Raw genomic sequence first — 10,433 nt, 5'->3', positions numbered from 1 at the left:
AGCTGTATCACATCCGGCCGTGATTGGGAGTCCCATAGGGCGGCGCACAATTGGCCCAGCATCCTCCAGATTTGGCCGGGGTAGGTTGTCATTGTAAATAAGAATTTGTTCTTAAATTGACTTGCCTAGTTAAATAAAGGTTAAATAAAAAAATTTAATAAAAATTGCCAAAGCAAGTGAATTAGATGATACACACACACACACACACACACACACACTCTCTGATCAGAGAGGTGCTTGACTCCACTGGACACTCTAATACAGCATCTCAGTGTTGGCTCTGTTTCATCACCACACCTCTTACTGAGTGGTGTGTTGGCTATATATCTCTGCTGCTGTCTGGGGGTCAAGGGTCTAGTTCTCTGAGTGGTGTGTTGGGTCTATATCTCTGCTGCTGTCTGGGGGTCAAGGGTCTAGTTCTCTGAGTGGTGTGTTGGGTCTATATCTCTGCTGCTGTCTGAGGGTCAAGGGTCTAGTTCTCTGAGTGGTGTGTTGGGTCTATATCTCTGCTGCTGTCTGGGGGTCAAGGGTCTAGTTCTCTGAGTGGTGTGTTGGCTCTATATCTCTGCTGCTGTCTGGGGGTCAAGGGTCTAGTTCTCTGAGTGGTGTGTTGTGTCTATATCTCTGCTGCTGTCTGGGGGTCAAGGGTCTAGTTCTCTGAGTGGTGTGTTGTGTCTATATCTCTGCTGCTGTCTGGGGGTCAAGGGTCTAGTTCTCTGAGTGGTGTGTTGGGTCTATATCTCTGCTGCTGTCTGAGGGTCAAGGGTCTAGTTCTCTGAGTGGTGTGTTGGGTCTATATCTCTGCTGCTGTCTGGGGGTCAAGGGTCTAGTTCTCTGAGTGGTGTGTTGGGTCTATATCTCTGCTGCTGTCTGGGGGTCAAGGGTCTAGTTCTCTGAGTGGTGTGTTGGCTCTATATCTCTGCTGCTGTCTGGGGGTCAAGGGTCTAGTTCAGTCCCGTAACACACTGCCAACAAGGCAACATACTCCAGGGTTCCAGACTAACATGTTCCATTGGTGACACCAGACCATGATTTGGTCGCACCAATTATATATTTTTTGCTGCGTCACACAGTAGAAAATAATAATCTTATGTAATTCAGTGCTTTATTAAAAACTGTGTATTCAATAAATACAGGGTTTCATCTAACATGTGGAATGCATGATTCAAGATATTTTTAAGTGCAACCTAATTCAGTGATTGTCATGAATTTTGGGTTGACAATTAGGCTATTTTGTTATATTTTACTGTTGAAGATGCACTATGTAGAAATCTCTCCTCCATTTCCTGTTTGCTAAAATTCGAATAGTTCGCCTAATTTTAAGTTTATATAACAAAACAAGCAAGTATATTGTACCGTCTAAAACGCTGTGAAACAATATATTTTCCATAACCCTAAATATTGTATTTTCGTCTGTTTTGAAGCTGGTGTACAAAACTGAAAGTAGAAGATACAAAACTTAAGAACGGGAAGCATAGAAATAGGGCATGTAGAACAGATCTACCGCTTCCTAGACTTTGCTTTCAATGAGAATGACAGGTCTGTAACATACATTTCTATGTGAATTTGGTCAGGTCGCTCAAAAAAGTTACACATTTTGTAGCTTTAAAATAGGATACTGAGAATGGGGCCGAAATCCAGACAATAAAACTGAATTCAACAATATAAAAAAAATGTATTGATTGTATTTATTATGGAATCAAACTAAATGCATTCAAAATTAATTATTTTGCCCAAGTTTATCATAAGACATGAACAGAATGCATCAAGTGATTGGTATTTCCTGCAACTTTCTGAAGAGCCAATGAGAATTCCCCGTCTGTATGTGTGGTGCGGGTGTCTACCACTTTGTGTCGCCGTTAGCGATGATGCTAATGAATGATCTTCTGGTAGATGGGAAGCCATTCTCATAAACCTTCTCAGTTAAATGTTAACTACAACGTAGCCTGTGCTTACAAATAATCATGATATTGTTTTGCTATGTATCAATCCAGGGGGGTGTTTGTTTTGCTAACTCTAGCATCACGTGTGCTACAAAAACACCTCTTCCAGGTGCACACTGGAATGAAAGGGTAACCACACCCACCCCAAGAAAATGTTGTGTATTTTTTCTCCCAGACCTGAAGTGTTCTGATGTGGTTTATACTGTTGTGGACTTAGAACATCCAATTTAGTTGTTTTTCTATTGAAAAGTTTGATTTTGAGATCGAACACCTTGAGAAAAAAGGGCCCTATACACTCAGTGGACAGTTTATTAGGTTCACTCCTACAGACAGTGAGTCTGTAGTAGCAGGCAGACAGGCTTTGAGGCATTCAGTTACTGTTCGATTGAACGTTAGAATGGGCAAAACAAGTGACCGAAGTGACTTGGAGCGTGGTATGATTGTCAGGTGCCAGGCTGGCCATAACCAGTATCTCAGAAACGGCCGACATCCTGGGCTTTTCACACCAATCAGCTAAAAACAAGAAGTGACTCCAGTGGGCAGGCCATCACCACCACTAGAGGAGTGACTCCAGTGGGCAGGCCATCACCACCACTGGAGGAGTGACTCCAGTGGGCAGGCCATCACCACCACTAGAGGAGTGACTCCAGTGGGCAGGCCATCACCAACACTGGAGGAGTGACTCCAGTGGGCAGGCCATCACCACCACTGGAGGAGTGACTCCAGTGGGCAGGCCATCACCAACACTGGAGGAGTGAGTCCAGTGGGCAGGCCATCACCACCACTGGAGGAGTGACTCCAGTGGGCAGGCCATCACCACCACTAGTGGAGTGACTCCAGTGGGCAGGCCATCACCACCACTGGAGGAGTGACTCCAGTGGGCAGGCCATCACCACCACTGGAGGAGTGACTCCAGTGGGCAGGCCATCACCACCACTGGAGGAGTGACTCCAGTGGGCAGGCCATCACCAACACTGGAGGAGTGACTCCAGTGGGCAGGCCATCACCACCACTGGAGGAGTGACTCCAGTGGGCAGGCCATCACCACCACTAGTGGAGTGACTCCAGTGGGCATCCCATCACCACCACTAGTGGAGTGACTCCAGTGGGCAGGCCATCACCACTCCAGTGGGCATCCCATCACCACCACTAGTGGAGTGACTCCAGTGGGCAGGCCATCACCACCACTAGTGGAGTGACTCCAGTGGGCAGGCCATCACCACCACTGGAGGAGTGACTCCAGTGGGCAGGCCATCACCAACACTAGTGGAGTGACTCCAGTGGGCAGGCCATCACCACTCCAGTGGGTAGGCCATCACCACTCCAGTGGGCAGGCCATCACCACCACTGGAGGAGTGACTCCAGTGGGCAGGCCATCACCACCACTGGAGGAGTGACTCCAGTGGGCAGGCCATCACCACCACTGGAGGAGTGACTCCAGTGGGCAGGCCATCCCCACCACTGGAGGAGTGACTCCAGTGGGCAGGCCATCACCACCACTAGTGGAGTGACTCCAGTGGGCAGGCCATCACCACCACTGGAGGAGTGACTCCAGTGGGCAGGCCATCACCAACACTGGAGGAGTGACTCCAGTGGGCAGGCCATCACCACCACTAGAGGAGTGACTCCAGTGGGCAGGCCATCACCAACACTAGTGGAGTGACTCCAGTGGGCAGGCCATCACCACTCCAGTGGGCAGGCCATCACCACTCCAGTGGGCAGGCCATCACCACCACTAGAGGAGTGACTCCAGTGGGCAGGCCATCACCACCACTGGAGGAGTGACTCCAGTGGGCAGGCCATCACCACCACTAGAGGAGTGACTCCAGTGGGCAGGCCATCACCACCACTGGAGGAGTGGAAACACATGATCTGGTCTGACGAATCCTGGATCCTGTTGCGTCATGCTGATGGCAGAGTCAGGATCTGGCTTCCTGCCTGGTGTCTACGGTACAGGCTAGTGGTGTAATGGTGTGGGGAATGTTCTCCTGGCACACATTAGCTCCCTTCATACCAACTGAGAAACGTTGGAACGCCACACCTTGTAGAATCCATGCCCTGAAGAATTCAGGCTGTTCTGTAGGCAAAGGGGGGGGGGGGGGGGTACCTAACGAATATAACTTATAAATGCCTCATGACCTTAGTTCAACTGTCCTACCCCATCAGCACCAAATATACAAGCTTGTTTACTCCAATGGAGGGAGGGAGGGGGGAGAGAGTTATAGTATGGATGGGATGATGCAGGAGGAGACATCTACATCTACCTCCCCCAACCTTCCTACCTCTCTTCCCTATACATTTACATCTACCTCCCCCAACCTTCCTACCTCTCTTCCCTATACATCTACATCTACCTCCCCCAACCTTCCTACCTCTCTTCCCTATACATCTACATCTACCTCCCCCAACCTTCCTACCTCTCTTCCCTATACATTTCAGCCTTTCTCTCTCTACCCCCTCTCTCTCTCTCTACCCCTCTCTCTCTACCCCGCCCCTCTCTCTCTACCCCTCTTTCTCTCTGTACCCCCCCTCTCTCTCTACCCCGCCTCTCTCTCTCTACCCCTCTCTCTCTACCCCGCCTCTCTCTCTCTCTACCCCCTCTCTCTCTACCCCTCTCTCTCTACCCCGCCTCTCTCTCTCTTTCTTTCTCTCTACCCCCTCTCTCTCTACCCCCTCTCTCTCTACCCCCTCTCTCTCTGTACCCCCCCTCTCTACCTCCCACCTACCTTCCAACCTCTCTCCCTATACATTTCAGCCTCTCTCAAATCAATTTAAATGTAAGGGCTTTATTGGCATGGGAAACACATGTTAACATTGCTAAAGCAAGTGAAGTAGATAATATACAAAACTGAAATAAACAATACAAATTAACAGTAAACATTACACTCACAGAAGTTCCAAAATAATAAAGACATTTCAAATGTCATTTTATGTGCAAATAGTTTAAGTACAAAATGATTAAACATAAATATTGGTTGTATTTACATTGGTGTTTGTTCTTCACTGGTTGCCCTTTTCTTGTGTCAACAGGTCACAAATCTTGCTGCTGTGATGGAACACTGTGGTATTTCACCCAGTAGAAATGGGAGTTTATCAAAATTGGTTTTCAAATTCTTTGTGGATCTGTGTAATCTGAGGGAAATATGTGTCTCTAATATGGTTTTACATTGGGCAGGAGGTTAGGAAGTGCAGCTCAGTTTCCACCTCATTTTGTTGGCAGTGTGCACATAGCCTGTCTTCTCTTGAAAGCCTTCCCTGTAGCTCAGTTGGTAGAGCATGGTGTTTGCAACGCCAGGCAAGTGGGTTCGATTCCCACGGGGGACCAGCACAGACAAAAAAATAAAGAAATGTATGCATTCACTACTGTAAGTCGCTCTGGATCAGAGCGTCTGCTAAATGACTAAAATGTAAAATGTAAATGAAAGCCAGGTCTGCCTACGGCGGCCTTTCTCAATAGCAAGGCTATGCTCACTGAGTCTGTACATAGTCAAAGCTTTCCTTAAGTTTTGGTCAGTCACAGTGGTCAGGTATTCTGCCACTGTGTACTCTCTGTTTAGGGCCAAATAACATTCTAGTTTGCTCTGTTTTTTTGTTAATTCTTTCCAATGTGTCAAGTAATTATATTTTAGTTTTCTCATGATTTGGTTGGGTCTAATTGTGTTGCTGTCCTGGGGCTCTGTGGGGTCTGTTTGTGTTTGTGAACAGAGCCCCAGGACCAGCTTGCTTAGGGGACTCTTCTCCAGGTTCATCTCTCTGTAGGCGATGGCTCTGTGGGGTGTGTTTGTGAACAGAGCCCCAGGACCAGCTTGCTTAGGGGACTCTTCTCCAGGTTCATCTCTCTGTAGGTGATGACTCTGTGGGGTGTGTTTGTGAACAGAGCCCCAGGACCAGCTTGCTTAGGGGACTCTTCTCCAGGTTCATCTCTCTGTAGGTGATGGCTCTGTGGGGTGTGTTTGTGAACAGAGCCCCAGGACCAGCTTGCTTAGGGGACTCTTCTCCAGGTTCATCTCTCTGTAGGTGATGACTCTGTGGGGTGTGTTTGTGTTTGTGAACAGAGCCCCAGGACCAGCTTGCTTAGGGGACTCTTCTCCAGGTTCATCTCTCTGTAGGTGATGACTCTGTGGGGTGTGTTTGTGTTTGTGAACAGAGCCCCAGGACCAGCTTGCTTAGGGGACTCTTCTCCAGGTTCATCTCTGTAGGTGATGGCTTTGTTATGGAAGGTTTGGGAATCACTTCCTTTTAGGTGGTTGAATAATTTAACGGCTCTTTTCTGGATTTAGATAATTAGCGAGTATCAGCCTAATTCTGCTCTGCATGAATTATTTGGTGTTTTACGTTGTACACTGAGGATATTTTTTACAGAATTCTGCAAGTCTCCATTTGGTGTTTGTCCCATTTTGTGAATTCTTGGTTGGTGAGCGGACCCCAGACCTCACAACCATAAAGGGCAATGGGTCCAATAACTGATTCAAGTATTTTTAGCCAGATCCTAATTGGTATGTCGAATTTTATGTTCCTTTTGATGGCATAGAAGGGCCTTCTTGCCTTGTCTCTCAGATCGTTCACATCTTTGTGGAAGTTACCTGTGGTGCTGATGTTTAGGCCGAGGTATGTATCGTTTTTTATGTGCTCTAGGACAACGGTATCTAGATGGAATTTGTATTTGTGGTCCTGGCAACTGGACCTTTTCTGGAACACCATTATTTTCTCTCTCTACCTCACTCCCCCTCTCTCTCTACCTCACTCCCCCTCTCTCTCTCTCTCTCTCTCTACCTCACCACCCCAACCATCCTCCCTTTGAGATTCATTTCCCTACATTCAGCCTCTCTCTTCCTCACTCCCCCTCTCTCTACCTCACTCCCCCTCTCTCTACCTCACTCCCCCTCTCTCTACCTCACTCCCCCCCTCTCTCTCTCTACCTCACTCCCCCTCTCTCTCTCTTACCGTCACCGTCGCCCCCTCTCCGCTCTCTCGACCAGCACTCCCCCTCATCTCTCTCTAGCTCTAATACCTCACTCTCCCCCACTCCTCTCCCTCGCTCTCCTTTCTACCTCACCCCCTCTCTCTCTACCTCAACTCGCCCACTCCCCCCCACCCCGCCTCTCTCTCTCTCTCTCTCTCTCTCTCCTACCATCACTCCCCGCTCTCTCTCTCTACCTCACTCCACACTCTCTCCTCTCTTTACTTCACCTCCCCCCTCTCTCTCTCCTCAACTGCCCTCTCTCTCCTCTCCTCCTCCTCTCCTCTCTCTCTGCTCTCTCTACCTCACTACGGGTGCCCCCCACTCCTCTCGCTCCCTCTCTCCTCTCTATCTCACCTACCCCCCCCTCTCTCTCTCTCTCTCTCTCTCTATCTCACTCCCCCCCCCTCTCTCTACCTCACTCCCCCCCCTCTCTACCTCACTCCCCTCTCTCTCTCTCTCTCTCTACCTCACTCCCCCTCTCTCTCTACCTCACTCCCCCTCTCTCTCTACCTCACTCCCCCAACTTCCTCCCTTCTAAATTCTCTTCCTGTTCCTCTCTTTCTGTGACACACAAATAACTGTAATATAATATCTGAAGTACTTCCTCTGAGAGTACAGATAGTTAACTATGGTATCCTGTCACGCCCTCCACTTCCAAGTTACCACATCCTGTGTGTCTGCTTGTCTGCTGAGTGTATAGTCCTAGAGATCTCTGAGCCCCTGCTCTCCCCCCACTTTCTCTCTCTCATCCCCTCTCTCTTGTTCTCTCTTTCTCTAATCCTCTCTCTCTGTTTTCTCCTTCTCTGTTGTGTAAAAATGGCGAAGTTCTGCTTTGATTCATGTGGTGCAGGAGAGGCATAGAGGAGTGGGTATTTGTGTGTCTTCATGTCAGTGTGTGTCTCACAATGCTACACACACACACACACACACACACACACACACACACACACACACACACACACACACACACACACACACACACACACACACACTCCTCCTGAATCCCCTGAAGGTATGGATAGTTTTCTGTCCCCTAGAATTCATCTGATAATTTAGAGACTTTTCACTGTCGGATATATGCCTTTCATACAAAGACCGAAATCACACTAATTTACCAAGCCTGCTTCTTGTTGCCTGCTTCTTGTTGCCTGCTTCTTGTTGCTTGCTTCTTGTTGCCTGCTTCTTGTTGCCTGCTTCTTGTTGCCTGCTTCTTGTTGCCTGCTTCTTGTTGCCTGCTTCTTGTTGCCTGCTTCTTGTTGCTTGCTTCTTGTTGCCTGCTTCTTGTTGCCTGCTTCTTGTTGCCTGCTTCTTGTTGCCTGCTTCTTGTTGCCTGCTTCTTGTTGCTTGCTTCTTGTTGCCTGCTTCTTGTTGCTTGCTTCTTGTTGCCTGCTTCTTGTTGCCTGCTTCTTGTTGCCTGCTTCTTGTTGCCTGCTTCTTGTTGCCTGCTTCTTGGTATATCTGAAAGGGGGAGGGGTAAAAAAACATGGCCAATTTTAAAGCCACCTGAAGACCTGGTCATGAATCTGCCATTTTCACAGACCTGGAACCACAATACAGGTATCAGGTCTGTGTGACCCTGGAACCACAATACAGGTATCAGGTCTGTGTGACCCTGGAACCACAATACAGGTATCGGGTCTGTGTGACCCTGGAACCACAATACAGGTATCGGGTCTGTGTGACCCTGGAACCACAATACAACGATCGGGTCTGTGTGACCCTGGAACCACAATACAGGTATCGGGTCTGTGTGACCCTGGAACCACAATACAGGTATCGGGTCTGTGTGACCCTGGAACCACAATACAGGTATCGGGTCTGTGTGACCCTGGAACCACAATACAGGTATCGGGTCTGTGTGACCCTGGAACCACAATACAGGTATCGGGTCTGTGTGACCCTGGAACCACAATACAGGTATCGGGTCTGTGTGACCCTGGAACCACAATACAGGTATCGGGTCTGTGTGACCCTGGAACCACAATACAGGTCTGTGTGAATGGTTCTCTGTAGGTATCAGGTCTGTGTGAATGGTTCTCTGTAGGTATCAGGTCTGTGTGAATGGTTCTCTGTAGGTATCAGGTCTGTGTGAATGGTTCTCTACAGGTATCAGGTCTGTGTGAATGGTTCTCTACAGGTATCAGGTCTGTGTGAATGGTTCTCTACAGGTATCAGGTCTGTGTGAATGGTTCTCTGTAGGTATCAGGTCTGTGTGAATGGTTCTCTGTAGGTATCAGGTCTGTGTGAATGGTTCTCTACAGGTATCAGGTCTGTGTGAATGGTTCTCTACAGGTAACAGGTCTGTGTGAATGGTTCTCTGCAGGTATCAGGTCTGTGTGAATGGTTCTCTGTAGGTATCAGGTCTGTGTGAATGGTTCTCTGTAGGTATCAGGTCTGTGTGAATGGTTCTCTGCAGGTTCATTCATTAACACTTCCATTGTTTAACACCTCCCTAATTTAAACTACAACAGCCCCCATGGTTTATCCCCCCTGTTTACCAGTGATATGTATAAATGGAGTCTTCCTTTAAATACGTGGTGTGTTGATGAGGGACAGGGTGTGTTGATGAGGGACAGGGTGTGTTGATGAGGGACAGGGTGTGTTGATGAGGGACAGGGTGTGTTGATGAGGGACAGGGTGTGTTGATGAGGGACAGGGTGTGGTGATGAGGGACAGGGTGTGTTGATGAGGGACAGGGTGTGTTGATGAGGGACAGGGTGTGTTGATGAGGGACAGGGTGTGTTGATGAGGGACAGGGTGTGTTGATGAGGGACAGGGTGTGGTTGATGAGGGACAGGGTGTGGTGATGAGGGACAGGGCTGGTGATGAGGGACAGGGTCTGGTGATTGAGGGACAGGGTGTGTTGATGAGGGACCAGGGTGTGTGATGAGGGACAGGGGGTGTTGATGCGGACAGGGGTGTGTTGATGAGGGACAGGGTGTGTTGATGAGGGGCAGGGGGTGTTGATGAGGGACAGGGTGTGGTTGATGAGGGACAGGGATGTGTGGTGATGAGGGACAGGGTGTGTTGATGAGGGACAGGGTGTGGTGATGAGGGCAGGTGTGTTGATGAGGTCAGGGGTGTTGTTGATGAGGGACAGGGTGTGTTGATGAGGGACCGGGTGTGTTATGAGGGACCGGGTGTGGTGATGAGGACAGGGTGTGGTGATGAGGGACAGGGTGTGGTGATGAGGGACAGGGTGTGTTGATGAGGGACAGGGTGTGTTGATGAGGGACAGGGTGTGTTGATGAGGGACAGGGTGTGTTGATGAGGGACAGTGTGTGTGTGTGTGTGTGTGTGTGTATTAATGAGGGTCAGTGTGTGTTGATGAGGGACAGTGTGTGTGTGTGTGTGTGTGTGTCTATTAATGAGGGACAGTGTGTGTGTGTGTGTGTGTGTGTGTGTGTATTAATAAGGGACAGTGTGTGTGTGTATTAATGAGGGACAGTGTGTGTGTGTGTGTGTGTGTGTATTAATGAGGGACAGTGTGTGTGTATTAATGAGGGACAGTGTGTGTGTTTTATCCA

This window comes from Salmo trutta, unplaced genomic scaffold (assembly GCF_901001165.1).
Source record: "Salmo trutta unplaced genomic scaffold, fSalTru1.1, whole genome shotgun sequence".
Classification (NCBI taxonomy): domain Eukaryota; kingdom Metazoa; phylum Chordata; class Actinopteri; order Salmoniformes; family Salmonidae; genus Salmo; species Salmo trutta.
Note: the sequence above shows the minus strand (reverse complement) of the source record.